Below are 16,526 nucleotides of genomic sequence, written 5' to 3' on the forward strand. Positions count from 1 at the left end.
CACAGAAGAGTAGTTAGTACAGGCACTTCGGTACTTGGAATGAGCGCGGGAACAGAGGCGCTTTACTCGTCTGCTGGTTGGGGTGGTGTATGTCTTAGCCCTTCTCCTTCTCTCGATCGGCGATGTGTTCCCACTTCCGCGTCAGATGACTCGTGACGTCAGCGCGTGCGTCGTCGATCGGGGGTTGTACTACGGGTAGCCACCAGCTCCCTCTCCAAACTCGGCGCGCAAAAAGCTCTGCAGTCCCACGTCTCCTCCGCAACTTAGTGTTAGCAGCACACAATAGCAACCATAGCAATGTCAGCCCTACGCGTTTCAAGGACAATGTCCTGTTCGTCAGGGACACTTTCATTGCTGGTTGCTTATAGATAGGATATATATAGAGCATTAATTAATGCTTTACTACTTACATTTTATTTCGCCTTTTATTAGGAGTTACCTTTTTTTATTCCTTGGGGGAGCTTCACGCCAGTAACTTTCCTGGAGAAACGGGGGGTATCTCAAGTTTTGAATAATACAGTCAGGATATGAGATGAGTGTCAGGCAGACCAACCATCCCCGCCTGTGTGCAGGTGGTCTGGGGACTGAGAAGCACGGAGTTAAAGGGGTGACTTTATTGGTGTACATAGGGGGACATGCTTGGTTATACTGTCTTTTGAACAATGACCTAAAACCCTTTGTTGCTAAGTGGGCCTAAGCTGTGTTGTACTGGCCTCTCCAGCAATTAAGAGCTTAAAGTACTCCCTGGCCTCGGGATATAAGTGTACATATTAGCGAACAAACAGGAAATGTAAAGTGGGAGTTACAACCTTAGATGTGGCTTACTATTAAGTTACTTTCAAGTCTTTATTCACCTAACTGTCTTAACTCATTTTGGCATCAGAAGACTTTAATGGCGATCCCAAGCATGAGTGCGATGGGCACAAAAGTGCTCCTACCCCATGTAATGAACGTTCAAATGGTCGTTATATCCTTTATGTATAATCCAGGCGGAAGCCATGTTTCATGTTTACACATCTAGCAGTGGGACGGTTGAGTGAATTGAAATGTGTTCCTGCCCTTGCGTCTCTTTTTTGTCTCTTTTAAACGACATTTAAACCGGCGCATTCATCCCCCTTCTTTCTCACCAGTTACTGAAAATCCAGTGACATACTGTAGTATATGTGCTGACCTAGAAGTGAAACCCAAAGGGTTTGGTGTGTAATCGCCATGCATTATAGCAGGGGGGATCAACTCCAGTCATCCAACCCCCCTACTTTCCCCCCCTTCCCCCAACAGGACAGGTTTTCAGGATTTCCCAGCTTCAGCACGTGGCTCACAGTCCTTGCTTCAGCACAGGTGGCTCAATCAGAGGCGCTGTCTTCAACTGCACCTGTGCTTGAGCCACCTGTGCTGAAGTTGGGATATCCTGAAAACCTGACCTGTTGCAGGGGTTTGAGGCCTGCAGTTGGGCCCTTCTACATTGTAGTCTGCTAATGTTAAGTGGCCTCACAAATCCAGCATGGCTCCCTCTAAAAGCTGCGATCATCTCCTATTCCCCCCCCCCCCCCCCCCCATATAATGAACCTGGGGATTGTTTGAAATGTGTGGCTCTGCATCTATCCCTTGTGAGCACATTCACATGTCTTAGACAGGTCTGCAACCCTCAAGGGTCCCCCAGAACTGAACATAGAATTGCTTAGCCTAGAGAGCATATATTTTTACCACCGTGTGTAGTACCGGGCACTATGTATCATGTTCCAAACTGGGGGTCGGGGGGGCACACTTGTTTAATTAGATAAGCCCCATCCTAATGTTTCACTGAAGCCGGATCGGTGCAGAGGGCTTTATACTGTGACATGGAGAGGTACTGTAGGAGTTTGGACTGATTTTTATATTTTTTCTTGCTCATTACATAGTTCTTTTGCTTGTTTTCTCACGTCTGTTTATCCCATAATCATTTCGTAATGTCACCATGATTAAGCCATCATTTCCCCTAATGATACTCTAACACCATTACGTCTCTTGTCCGTGACCATGGGGAGATACGTCCAATTATTCTCGATGTGATTCCCCCCAATCCAAAACAGTTACGGCAGCAATGTGTTCAGTGAGGTCAAGTATATGAATGTGTCATATATACAGTTATAAGCATTTCCATATCATTATTTTAAAGTGTCTTGGTGATGATTTTTAAATATTTTTATTCTATGCTTATGGTGTGTTCAGGTTCTCTCATCTTCCAGCAATTTAAAGGTGCAATCCAACGTCGTTCGCCAGGTGATTGACAAACCCTTCCCAGTCCCAGGCCCCGGCCCTGAAGAAATTCAAGTGTTTTCTTTCCCCTTAGCCCACCCTTTCAGGGAACCAATCACGATGTGAGGAGAGGGCACTGGCTGTACAAACACTTGCTGATTGCTGAACACGTAGTGCAGTGGTTTTCAATAGGAGATCCTAGGAGCCCTTGGGTTCCACGGGCATCCCTAAAAGGTTCAGATCATTTGCAAATTGTACTAAATACAGAAGAATTAACGATGCATCTGATCTCAGACGCGCTATTAGAGAGGGTCGGGGTTCCTTACAATGCATCTGGTCTCGGATGCTATTAGAGAGGGTTGGGGTTCTGCAGAATTTCACAATATAGCTATAGATTCCTTAACCAAAAGAAGTTTGAAATCCACTGAACTAGGGCCATCACAAAAGAAAAAGGAGCAGCCAGAGGAAATCAAAACCCTCCCAAATCTGACTTAAAGCTGCAGACCAAACAATATCCTACATGGGTTTTATTTTAAAAAAATCAAAAGTTCTGTACTATGAGAAAATACGTGTAGCATTTTTTTTTTTTAAACAACTCTAAATGACTTTTTTTTTTTTATGTATTATAATGCAACAAGCATATTTTTTATTTCTATAGCAACCATTCACATCCTCTTCTGAAACAGGCTCTGGCACACCCCTTTTTGAGCCCTGGCCTCTCTAGCACCAATTGTATCTAGCGACTGCCTGGTCACATCACCGTCCCCACAGAACTTTGCATCTTTGGTCCTCTTCTGCTGCACTGACAGCCATTTAGTGAACCCCAGAGCCGAATCTTAGCCGATCGATCACAGTTGAACGGATCGATCGGCAACTTAGCTAATTACTTATCATTGTGTGAATTGTATTAATGCACATATTAAAGGGGGAAAGAAACAACAACTTTTATTTGCTTAATGGCTGCTTTAAAAAGATAAATAAACAAATAGGTGTGTAACTTAAACATGCCACTATAGAGAAGAGGTGCAGCTGAATAGTTTTCCATTGAATCATATTATATATTTATTCCATCTAGAAAAGTAAGTAAAACAAATATTTTAAACCGTGTGGACCAGGCGGTATGATGGCCACGTTATAGATTGTGGATTTTTCATTATAGAAGATATGTTAATCTGACATTCACTTTGTACCTATAACTTGTAAGTGGCATACATCATTTTATTGTGTTATATTCAGCATTGAAGCGGTGATGTTGCAAATGTGTGGCAACAACTGACTTCTTATGTGATCACATGCAATAAAGAACAAACAGGTCACCAGAATTCATTCCCATTGGTCCTAGGGGCGATTTCTCCTTTGTGCGCGGACTTCCCCTGTTTCCATATGGCAGAGAGAACACATGGCTGAATCTGATTACCTCATCGTTGGGATAGTAGAACCGAGATCGCTCCCGCAGAACACTAAACGAAAACATCTCCAAAATGATTCCAAACATTTACAGTTGTCTTATAACCTTTTAAAGCTGCAATTCAAACTGTCGTTAAAAAAAAAATGTTTTCATTCAATATGTGCATCAAATACAATCTACACACTGACAAGTGAAAGCTAAGTCGCTCATCTGATCGATGGGCAAAGATTTGGCTCGGGGCTCACTAAATGCATCTTGGGTCCTCTTCTGCTGCATTGATAGACAAAGTTCTGGGAGGAGGATCATGTGACCGGGCAGGCACTAGATTCAATTGGTTCACTGCTAGAGAGGGTGGGGATGTTTCAGAAAGGGAATGGGATGTGACTTTGTAAATGGTGGCTATAGGAACAAAAATGCTTGTTACATTAGAATACATTAAAAATTATCTTACATTTAAAACATTTTTAAATGCTAAGTGTTTTCTCATAGTACAGAACTGATTTATTTAATAACACACATGTAGGATATTGTTTGATCTGCAGCTTTAAAGGCATCAGTTACAATGTGATAACATGAGGGGCTCATCTCCAGTCCTCAAAACCCCCCAACGGGTCAGGTTTTCAGGATATCCCTGCTTCAGCACAGGTGGCTCAATCAGAGGCTCAGTCTTTGACTGAGCCTCTGATTGAGCTACCTGTGCTGAAGCTGGGATATCCTGAAAACCTGACCTGTTAGGGGGGGGGGGTGGTCTTGAGGACTTTTAGTTGAGCCCCCCCTGGGTTAGAGCTGTGTAAATATTCAGTGCGTTCATTGGAATTCACCTCCCAATTAGATTTATTAAATAGAGCAAAGATTCATAGAGATCAAGATGAAAGAAATATTTATGATATTGAAGCTTTAGCATATGGATTACAGATGATAACCAAATTCTCTTTTTGGGAACCCCTGAGCCCCCACAAAATATATATGTATATAAGTGTCAAAAAGGAGAGCTATTGAGCGTGGCAAATGTATACAACAAGCAACAGAGCAGCCCAATGCTACAGCCAATATGACAAAAATACACAGTAAAATATTTATATATTCTCTTGAAAAAGGGTCATTTAGTTTAACCCTTTGGCCAAAGCGTTGTAAGCTTGCGAGCCACGTCAAGGCAGACCCTGTTCGCAAGTCCTAACACTACCAGATAAAATACTAATATACCTCTATTAGGATTAAAATTCTCATTTACCTCTATTAGAAGGGAGAACGACCACAGTGGGTCTATATCCAGTAAAATGAAAGGAACCTGCTGACTTAGGAAGTGGGGAGGGGCGGGCTTAAAACTTGGGAATGAGGAGCCACTAACCTCCAACAGCTGAGACCAGCTGAGAATAAGTTAACAAACAGCACACAGAACCCCAGCAAGCTCTTTTTGGGCTTCTCTGTCGCTTGTTGTATATATTTGCCACGCGCAATAGCTCTCTTTTTTTGACACTTATATACATATATATTTTGTGGGGGCTTAGGGGTCCCCAAAAAGATCTTGCTGGGGTTCTGTGTGTGTGTTAACGTATTTTCAGCTGTCTCAGCTGTTGGAGGTTAGTGGCTCCTCCTTCCCAGGTTTTAGATATAGATCCAATGTTGGTCTTTCTCCCTCCTAATAGAGGTAAATGAGAATTTTAATCCTAATAGAGGTATATTAGTATTTAATCTGGTAGTGTTAGGACCTGTGAACAGGGTCTGCCTTGTCGTGGCTCACAGGCTTACAACGCTTTGGCCAAAGGGTTAAACTAAATGACCCTTTTTCAAGAGAATATATAAGTATTTTACTGTGTGTTTTTGTCATATAGAAGCCCAATGCTACATCCTATGTCGCTTGTTGATAACCAAATTCTCTCAAGTTTTAAATGGCCATAGAGGAAGAATAAGCTGGGCCAGGAATAGTTTTCACTTTCAGGTTGCATAAAAGGAAGCATTTTGAAAGCTGTAAACCAAGTTGGTATAAACTAGCGGTTTTATTGAGAGGTAAGAAACGAATTAAATGTTTTTAGAGCCCCTACTGAAAGCAAAGTATCTGCAGTTAGATCCTTTATTGAGCAACAAAACTATGAACAGACACAGCCTGGAATGTTTATTTCATTTAATTAGCACACGTCTTTTCCACGGAGCAGCAGTGCCACTCCCAATGAGGCCACGGAATCTCGGATTCTGCAGGTCCTAGCATTAGAGCAGCATTAATGCCAAGGAAGTCGGGGATCCATCATTTGCCATTTCAGTGCTAGAAATAGCACCATGAAAGAGCAATATTTTGAGGCCATGGTAAAGGATTTCTAGCTTTTTTTCCCCCCCTTCTAAGCTTGTCAAATGCTTATTTTGGGCTCGATGATTTAGAGAAAATCTGTATTTGATTTCAGCTTGTTCTGCAATGTTAGAAGTGGCTCTAACGTTCCAGACAAGTAGGTTAAATCAGCTGATGCTGTAATTGAATAATTATCCTTATCAAGTTAACGCCTTTAACCTATTCAGGTCTGTTAACATTACAGCAACCAAGAGGTACCGTGACCATATTTGTCACGGCAAAAACCGGGATAAATGTCACGCATGCGCAGTCGGCGCGAAGAGCACTTGCCGGCTGCTCGTACGCATGCGCAATCGCCACTTGCCAACTGTGTATGCGTCGTTAACGACGTTTGCCGGTCGCTCATGTGCGATCGTAACTTACCGGTCACGCATGCGCCCGAGCAGCCGGGAAATACCGATCGTGCATACGCAAAAGCAGCCGGCAAGTGCACCTATTAACTTTTTGAAGAGATTAAACGCATTTTCAGGCGGATTTTGCTACATTTGTGTTAAATACATCTTTGTCTAGTAATTGGGACTGAGAACTCCTGAGGGTTAAGACCTTAAATTATTCATGGTGGTACCAGCGTAGTTGACGGGTAGTGATTGTTTTTGGGGTGATTCTGAGGGGAGTCAGCTGGAAAGCCGGTTGTTTTAACCCCATTTACTTGCATAAGTCATGTGCACACTGGTGTGGCGTTTGTGACAATCCTGATGTAGGAGATGAGAGGAATTGACGACGTGGACCACAGGCATGCCCTAATATCCACTGACCCCGGCATTTGGAAAATGCAAAGATCAATGCAACCACACCTGGCATTAAGATCTTCAAGAGTGGTTGGATTGAACTGAACCTCTTCCAAAGTGTGTGTGTGTGTGTGTGTGTGTGTGTCCCACACATTGTTTTCTTTATCCTTATGTCCTGCTTCATGAGACTCAATTTGCATAGATCCTGTACAAAGCGAGTCTAGAGTTGCCAGATGGCTTCTCCAAAAATATTGGACACGATGGTGAAAAGTGTGGCACGCTCGAGAGACACACACACACACACACACACACACACACACACACACACACACACACACACACACCTCTCACCGCTCCATGCTGTTTCCTGCTCTCCTTGGCCTCACCCCCAGGCTCCTGACACCTCCTGATTGGCTGCTGCTGGGTAATGCAGCCAATCAGGATGGAGGAAGCTGCCTCGCTACCTGGCCACCTTGCAACAGCCCTGCTCCCGCGACTGAATTAGTAATGCTATATGATGTCTATGGCGGAAGGATGAACAACCATCTCGGAAACTTATCTTGTGTTTTTGGCCGTAAGATTCCAGTACCTTTTCTTTAACTCTTTTGAGTATTTTTGCGCAATGGGGTGACCAAAGGAAAGATGGATTAATAGGACATAAAGAAAAATAGTATATGTAATGTAACCAGAAAAAATATTTTTTCACCGGACTGTACCAGCTCCATAAAATTCTTGTCTCCGGGTGGAAAGTCAGCGGGAGTTTTTGTCCTTATTCAGAATACACTGAGTGCCCCACCCAGGAACCAGATTAAGGGATTCAATCTAAACTATATAGTATCTCATTATATATATATATATATTTTTTGTAGACTTAAGTATTTTACTTAATCTATTTTGGGAGCCTGCCACACATTGCTTTATGTTTTCCTGATAAAAAACAGACCTCCAAAAGTAATTTTTGGACAAATACATAAGAATAAGCACTCGACATACCCAGATTTTTTTGATTTTTTTTTTTTTAGTAAACCTCAAACCACCGAGGCTTAAATAAAAAAAAATAAAGAATTCTTCTGTAACCGGAATTACATGTCTACATTTTTTGGTGAAAAATAGCAGGCACGTCAAGTACTGTATGACCATTTTATAATTTTGTCATGAAGTCTGTAAATCCAATACTGATTCTAACGTTATCTAGTTGTGATAGCAACTTTAACTCACTAAGGCAGGGCATCTCAACGCCAGTCCTAAAGCCCCCCCAACAGGTCAGGTTTTAAGGATATCCCAGCTTCAGCACAGGTGGCTCAATCAGTGGCTCAGTCGAAGTCTGAGCCACTGATTGAGCAACCTATGCTGAAGCAGGGACTGATTGAGCCACTTGTGCTGAAGCTGTGATATCCTGAAAACCTGACCTGTTGGGGGGGCTTGGGGACTGGAGTTGCGAACCCCTGCACTAATGGAAGTGTCAGAATACTATTTCCTGATGGAGAAGCAGAAGCTTAGGACAATCACAGTAGGAAGCAATTAAGCTGCAGCAACAAGGCGATGGACCAGCAGTCTTGTCAAACATAACAGATTTTAATTTGAGATTCGGAGCGTATAGGGGCTTTTAAAACCCAGAGACTTGCCATGATTTCCTAACATCTGTATCCGAGCACGCGCTAACAGACGGGAATATTATGGGCAATAAGCTTTAGGGGCAAACACCGACAGTTAGGTCTTCACCACTAGATTATATCAATGCAGAATGTATACGTTATTAAAAAAAAAAAATTAACGGCAGAAGACATGAGCTAATGGGAATCACACCCAGAGATCAGAGGGTCGTGCTACACCTCTCAGTGTAACTCAGGCCGCGTCCATAGCAGGGCAGACCGCGCTCCTCCGCGCTGACGCTCACCTGCTCAATCAGGAGCGATTTCATGGACTAGCAGGCGAGTCGGCGTGCGCGATCGGGAGGCGGTGCTATGACGTCACGGGGTCAACAGCGGTCGAAGCGCGGGCGTCAGCATCACGGCGCTGACGTCAACGTCACGCTGCTTCACCCTGAGTGGATGTTGGCAGCCACATGACGTCCTCAGCGCGGTCTGAAAACATTTTCTCTAGTCGGATGAAAATTTCTGCGCCTGCGGACGCTCGCGGAAGCCCCCTCTCAAGACATCCTCATTGAGGATGACAGGGCTCATCTCGGAGCGTCCGCACTGCTCAGCGCTGTCGGTCCTTCTATGGACGTAGCCTAAGGCCACGTCCATAGTCAGGGCAACGGGTCGAGCGCCAAAAACAAAAAGCTGTGAGTCAATGGGGACAGCCATGGAGCGCGCTTGTGCATGAGAGCGATGGCGCGGCTCAATTTTCATGAGACAAAATATTTTGATTTTGCCGCACACCGGTAGGGTCGGCTGCGCGGTTCAGCCAATGAGGACGAACCGCTCACATGAAGTCACGGGCACGCCTCCGACTCACCTCCCTGTCACGTCTCTTCCCCCAGATCCCACAGGCCAGCGATCGCCTCTGCAGCAGGAGCGCGTACGCCTACTATGTGCAGGGCCTAAGTCAGAACTGTTCAGTCTCATGGAAGATAAGAGGCGAGCCCCAGAAAAGATCATTATTGCAGACTTGGCCATAGGCTGTGTGCTTGTGATACTTTGCTTTAGTATTCTGCTGCTGTTGTACCTCATAAGGGGGGTACAATGTATCCCCTCCAGCCGGAAATGCAGAATGAAATCACTTTCCAAAAGTGCCTTACAATCAAAGTATCAATATGTATTATCATCAGTGGACTTCTGTAGTTCTCTCACTAAGCGCGTCTCTCCTCCAGCTTTTTGTCTCTCATCACCACTTGTTCTCTCATATCCCTGGGAGTTACCAAACAAGCACTCAGTCTCACACTTTGTCCCTGTGACGGGCAGATTTATTATCAGTCCGTTTCCTTTGGTAACCTCAGACCCTTGAGGTCTTGCCAATGGGCGGCCGTCCTGTGGATCTGTTAACGGTCGGAGCTGGTATGAGAAAACAGGAAATGATTTTTAGCTGAAGGCCTTTGAACAAAATTCCTACTGATACCAGCTTCTATTTTTACGTTCCTTTGTTTAGATGCAGACAACATTAAAGGCAAGAAAGCCTGTTAGTTCAGATAAACAAATGGCAAAATACAAATCCTACACGTTGCATGCTCCCTATAATTTGGGGTCAAATAAATAAGCTGGCATCCAAATGTACTAAATACAGTTCTGTCTCTTCTCTCAATTCAGTTATTATATTTCCACGTAAAATCATGTTAAATGATTAAACAAATATAATAGCAGACCCCCTAATACTGAGCACATGAAAGTACTCTACGTTCACTTTACTTCCTCTGTCAATGTGGGATATAGGAGCTTACGTGTGAGGACCTTGTATGAAGACATTGTAACACCTGCAATTTATTACATGCAAAGATCATTTACCAATAAAAGCCCCTTTTGTATAGTTATGTAGTATGCACGCTGCCTCCTGGTGGATGTAGGGAGTTAATCTACTCTGCATACCACAGAGACAAGAATATGATGGACATGCTCTCAGGCCAGTGACTGTGAAGCTAGGAACATCATTGGGTGTTGGGAAAGGATGATGTCGCAGGAGGAGGGACACGGAGAGATACAGGGAGAGATGAGCACCTGAGAGGGTGGAGCTGGGAGGCGTCCCTACCCCTTGACGAGTGCAGGAGAGAGAGTAGTGTGGTAGCAGCGCCATTGCAACCCATCTCGGCAGACCGGAGGGGTGTAATCCAGGATTGAAGCATCCCTACCTAGCCAGTGAGGGTCTGGGTCCATGAGTAGAACGTAAGGAGAAGCATCCAGGGAATCGCCCTGCTTCCCTGCAGTATCCGTTGCATATACACACACACCATCCGTACCTGTGCGTAGTAACAGGCCTGCATCTATAAATCCCGTATCACACGCTCATTTCTCCTCCTCACTTTTTGAGCTTTACATTCTTCTGCCCCTCCTTACATCTCAGCCCCAATTTCTCGCTATGCACCATCCCGACTCTTGCGTTCTGCTCAAGGATGTCTTCTATCTATCCCTTTTGTATCTAAAGCCCTCTCCCGCCTAAAACCTTTCTCACTGACTGCCCCGCACCTCTGGAATGCCCTTCCCCTCAATACCCTCTCTATCCACCTTTAAGACCCATCGTAAAACATCGTAAAACACACCGGATGATCCGTGGCTAATACTTTACACCTCATACATAAACCTTGGCCCCTTGCAGACCCGCTTACCAGAACACCATCCTACTGTATCAGTATGTCCCTCCTAACAATTAGATTGTAAGCTTTTCAGGGCAGGGACTACTTTTCCTAAATGTTACTTTTATGTCTGAGGAACCAGAAGGGAAGGGCTCAATGTCTGTACCCTGATAGGCTACACACAGACCATGAGTCACCACCACCACTCTGTCACTCAGAGAGTAGCATGGGGGGGAGGGGGTCAATTGCCCACAGGACTGCCTGTCACAGTCTAGACTGCTAAGGACTTATGTGACAGAGGGGAAAGAGAGGCAGAGCAGACTACCATGTTATACATACATGCATACATGCATACATACATACTGTACATACATACATACACACAAACATACATGGATACATACATACTGTACATACATACATACACACAAACATACATGCATACATACATACTGTACATACATGCATACATACATACTGTACATACATACATACATACATACTGTACATACATACTGTACATACATACATACACACACACACACACACACACACACACATACACACACACACACATACACACACACACACACACACACACATACATACATGCATACATACATACTGTACATACATACATGCATACATGCATACATACATACTGTACATACATACATACATACTGTACATACATACATACATACACACACATACATACATACACACACACATACATACATACATACATACACACACACACATACATACATACACATACATACATACACACACACACACATACATACATACATACATACATACACACACACACACACATACATACATACATACATACATACTGTACATGCTTACAACCCTCCGAATAAAGTCAGCGAGCTGCAATGCCGTGACGGCACTGGGACTGATTAATGACATCGTGGGGGCACTAGCACAGCGATAGATATATATATATGTCAGGTGCCGATGTATATACATTATCCCCGGTGTTGCCTTCGTATTGTCTGACCTCAGGCAGGGTCATTGCTGGCTGACCAGTCTCATTCATATCCAGGGGAGGTGGACTCAGGCCCCCACCCCCAGGAGTTGCATATTTAGGGAAATAAAAAGCGGTTACACTTGTATTTCTGGATTTCATTTCTTTATAGTAACATATACAGAAAATAGAAATAACGAGAACTGCAAATCATGCATCAAATCAGACATTGATTTATAAGCTGGTAAGAAAAAAGCTTTCTGGCGGAAACCTTTTTTCTTACCTGTTTGAATATTGGGCTGGAGCACGCTCGTCAGCGTTCGGGATCCACGTGACTTTTAGTCGCCATCTGAGGAGTTGTCTCGTCGTGTCAAGACTGTGAGTACTCGCTCTCTTCTCTTTGTTCATGTGGGTACGAGACACCAGGAGAAGTGAAGGCAGTGACGGAGAGCAGCGGGGGTTAGCCGTGAGTGAGTTACCTACGGGGGCCGCGGTTTCCTGCTGCTCTCCCCCTATCACTACAGATGCCCCATCCTGATGGTTAGTCTCTTATACCCACGGATTTTTTTTGCCTTACAGCTTATCATATATATGTGACTGTGGATCAGGAGCGCTATTCATTAACTATAGTGGGCTATTTATACTAAGTATTGTAGACGGTGTGTACTATTGGAGCATCGGTTTGGGGGTTTATTCTCCTATTTTTTCTATTGATTTATAAGCTGCTGCAAGGTTCCGAGCTTCATCCAATGGGAGGCCAGCGGTGGAGTTCTCCTCAGCCCTCACACCCAGGCAGCAATAAGTACAATAGGTACACCAAGTTAAAATAGGTACAGGACATAAGATACAAGTACAGCTGGAGGGTATGTATGGAACACGTATGGTGCTTAACTGAATCTGATACACAGGTTTGTTGCTTTATTTCTTTCAATAAAACTTGCCAAGGTGAACAAGACAGCATAGAGTGGGACATGTTTAATTCACACTCAGTATACAGATAAAAGCATACTAGGCAGTCAGATTCTTGCCTAACCTGTGCCCTCCTCTCCTTGCCATGGGAATGTTAAGGTGAATAACATCACGACCTCCCACACCATGCAGAGGAATCCACAGAAGGAGTGCGAGACTTAACAAGTGACATCGTCAATTCTGACTGCGAGTTAACGAACGGAACGCACATGAATGGGAGAAAGCACTTTAACGGTGACATCTCTGGCTGTGAAGAGTGGGTGAGCCACCTGTGCTGAAGCTGGGGGATAATGTCGCTCAGGGTTAAAGCATGAAGTCCCTGTCTCCTCTTGTGGGAAATAATAATGGCGGCTACCTGCAACATGAACATCATAGTGTTCCTTTTCTCACGCTTCATCCTGAACATGTCGGCGACAAAAAAGTGAAATATTTCCTACATCAGAAGGCTTTAAAACAGTAAAACATTTACAGCAGCAAAAAATAAATAAATGTATTTGACTGTTATTTATCTGTGGCTGTCTTTTACGGTGGAAGCCATTGTAAACGCTGTTGTTAAACTCTGGAGATTATTTAAAATATATATATATATATATATCTTGGGAGTTTAAAATGGGCTTTGTCCTACTGTAGAGGTTTCTGACACAAAGGGGAAAACACAGCAAAAATAAAAGTTTTAGGGGGGGAAAAAGAAAATGAAAACAGCTGATAATATCCAAATATGATACTTCTTCCATTTCATTTTTTTAAAGAGATATTTCTGCATCACTAAAAAGAATAAATTGTGAAGAACCTGTCAGCATACGTTAGAAACCAAGCAAAGTGCACCTTAATAAGACTTGTACACCAAGACCGGCACACACTATAACCGTCATTACCAATTCACACAAGAATGGCACGAAGCCCGGGGACTTTACTCAGGGATTGTGTCTCCCTGGAAACTTACTTCTGTTGCCTAATTAGTATGTTTGTCTCATACTCCGGGAGCAAATCACAGGGCGCTGGGCAGGGGAACTCACTTCCACACTCATTTGAATGCAGCTGGAGCCAAGTGGGCGTAATATTGGTGATGGTTCTGTAACTTTGGAGGATTCGGGCCGGGCATGCTGGTGTGAGGCCCTTTTTTGGAATAAAGAAGTCAGGGGATCTTCTTGTATTTAAGCAGAACAGTTCTTCCTTGAACACAGCAACAATGATAACTTCCCCCGACAACAGGTCCCGGGTTCCCGCTGACAGGGGCGCACACTTGTGTTGGAAATGGGCTCCCCAGAGAGGACAGAAGACTGACCATGGATGCAGGTGGTAACCATAGATACAGGGGGTTGCCATAGATACAGGGGGTTACCATAGATGCAGGTGGTTACCATGGAATGGATGCAGGTGGTGACCATAGATACAGGTGGTTACCATGGATGCAGGTGGTTACCATGGATGCAGGTGGTAACCATAGATACAGGGGGTTGCCATAGATACAGGGGGTTACCATAGATGCAGGTGGTTACCATGGAATGGATGCAGGTGGTGACCATAGATACAGGTGGTTACCATAGATGCAGGTGGTTACCATGGAATGGATGCAGGTGGTGACCATAGATACAGGTGGTTACCATGGATGCAGGTGGTTACCATGGAATGGATGCAGGTGGTTACCGTAGATGCAGATGGTGACCATAGATACAGGTGGTGACCATGGATACAGGTGGTTACCATAGATGCAGGTGGTTACCATAGATACAGGTGGTTACCATAGATGCAGGTGGTTACCATAGATGCAGGTGGTTACCATAGATGCAGGTGGTGACCATGGATACATTTGGTTACCGTAGATGCAGATGGTGACTGTGGCAGGACGGCCTGTAGCCGAGGTCAGGGAACAGTCCACACGTATAGTTTCAGGATAAATAAAAACGTTCAGTGGCTTTATTTCTCCACAGTAACATAACATGCGGGTACACTGTCCCTTTAACAAAATAAATCCTGCTCCACTTTGGGAGAAAAACTGACTAATAACACAGCAGACCTATCTAGCAAGCTGGCTGGCTAAACCAGAACCAAACCATAAGGGTACTTTAAGCAGTCAGTAAACAAATGAATAATCCTTACTTTAGTTGAAGTAGTCTTTGGTGAAATCCCTCTGGCTAAGGGCTCACGCAGCAGTGTGCTTCTCTCTCTCTCTCTCTGGCAGCTACTGCCAGTCACATGATCCTTTATCTACCTTTCTGGCTCTCAGGTGTCAGCTAAAGAGTTCTGATTTCCTAACTTCCACCTGAGTTAACCCTTATGAGTGCTGGATGAAGCACTCAGACATATGTCTCCCAGGCGTAACTGATAGGAGTTGACTTCACTCTGTCACATACCTCCCCTGTTTGTGTGTGGCTAGTGTCCCACACGGCTGAAGCCCGACCCTCCACTCCTTCCCTTGACAAAAAATCAGCATTTCCATGGTCCTTTCCAGGTCTATGCTGAATATCAAAAGAGAAGGGTTGGAGGGCAATATACCACCTGGTCAACCTAGGATTTGTGTCCTTCATGGTGTTCAACCACTTCAAGGGCACATGGTCAGTGACCAGGGTGAAGTGTACTCTGGCGACATAATGTCTCAAGGCCTCAATTGCCCATTTTACAGCGAGGCACTCCTTCTCAATAACGGAATACCTCACTTCCCTTGGGAACAGCTTCCGGCTGATGAACAGTATGGGGTGTTCAACACCATCAAATTGCTGAGACAGCACTGCTCCCAGTCCTACCTCTGAGGCATCCGTCTGGATGATGAAGGGCTCTTTAAAATCTGGGCTCCGAAGAGCGGGGCCCTCTGACAGGCACTTTTTTAGCATGTCAAAGGCGTCTTGGCACTCCCAAGACCATTTAACTTGGGTCGGGGCACTCTTTTTTGTCAGATCTGTTAGGGGTGCAGATATTTCTGAAAAATTGGGGATAAACCGCCGGTAATACCCTGCTAACCCCAAAAGGGAGTGGACCTGTGTCTTTGTCTGTGGGGTGGGGACTTCCTTTATGGCAGCCACCTTGCTAGCTAGTGACCTTACTATCCCTTCCCCAACGGCATAGCCCAAGTACTTTGTAGTGGATTTACCCAGGGCACATTTTTTTGGATTTGCAGTGAGCCCTGCTTCTCTTAAGGACGTTAGGACTGCCCTTAACCTTTTTATATGAGACTGCCAGTGTCTGCTATAGATGACAATGTCATCCAAGTAGGCCGCGGCATATGCCCTATGGGGTCATAGTACCTTGTCCATTAACCTTTGGAACGTGGCTGGAGCCCCATGTAACCCAAATGGCATAGTGACGAATTGGTATAAACCGAGAGGGGTGGCGAAGGCAGTTTTGCATTTGGATTCTTCCGCTAGAGGTATCTGCCAATATCCTTTCGTGAGATCTAGGGTGGAGATATACTCTGCTTTACCAAGCGAATCAAGCAATTCATCCACCCTAGGCATTGGATATGCATCAAATCTGGATACAGCATTTACCTTTCGCAGATCGACGCAAAAAACCTCACCTTCCCATCTGGTTTAGGGACCAACACGATAGGGCTACACCATTCGCTGTGGGACTCCTCGATCACGCCCAATTCCAACATGTCTATTATCTCCCTCTCTACCAGGTCTTTT

Source organism: Ascaphus truei, chromosome 5 (assembly GCF_040206685.1).
Source record: "Ascaphus truei isolate aAscTru1 chromosome 5, aAscTru1.hap1, whole genome shotgun sequence".
Classification (NCBI taxonomy): Eukaryota; Metazoa; Chordata; class Amphibia; order Anura; family Ascaphidae; genus Ascaphus; species Ascaphus truei.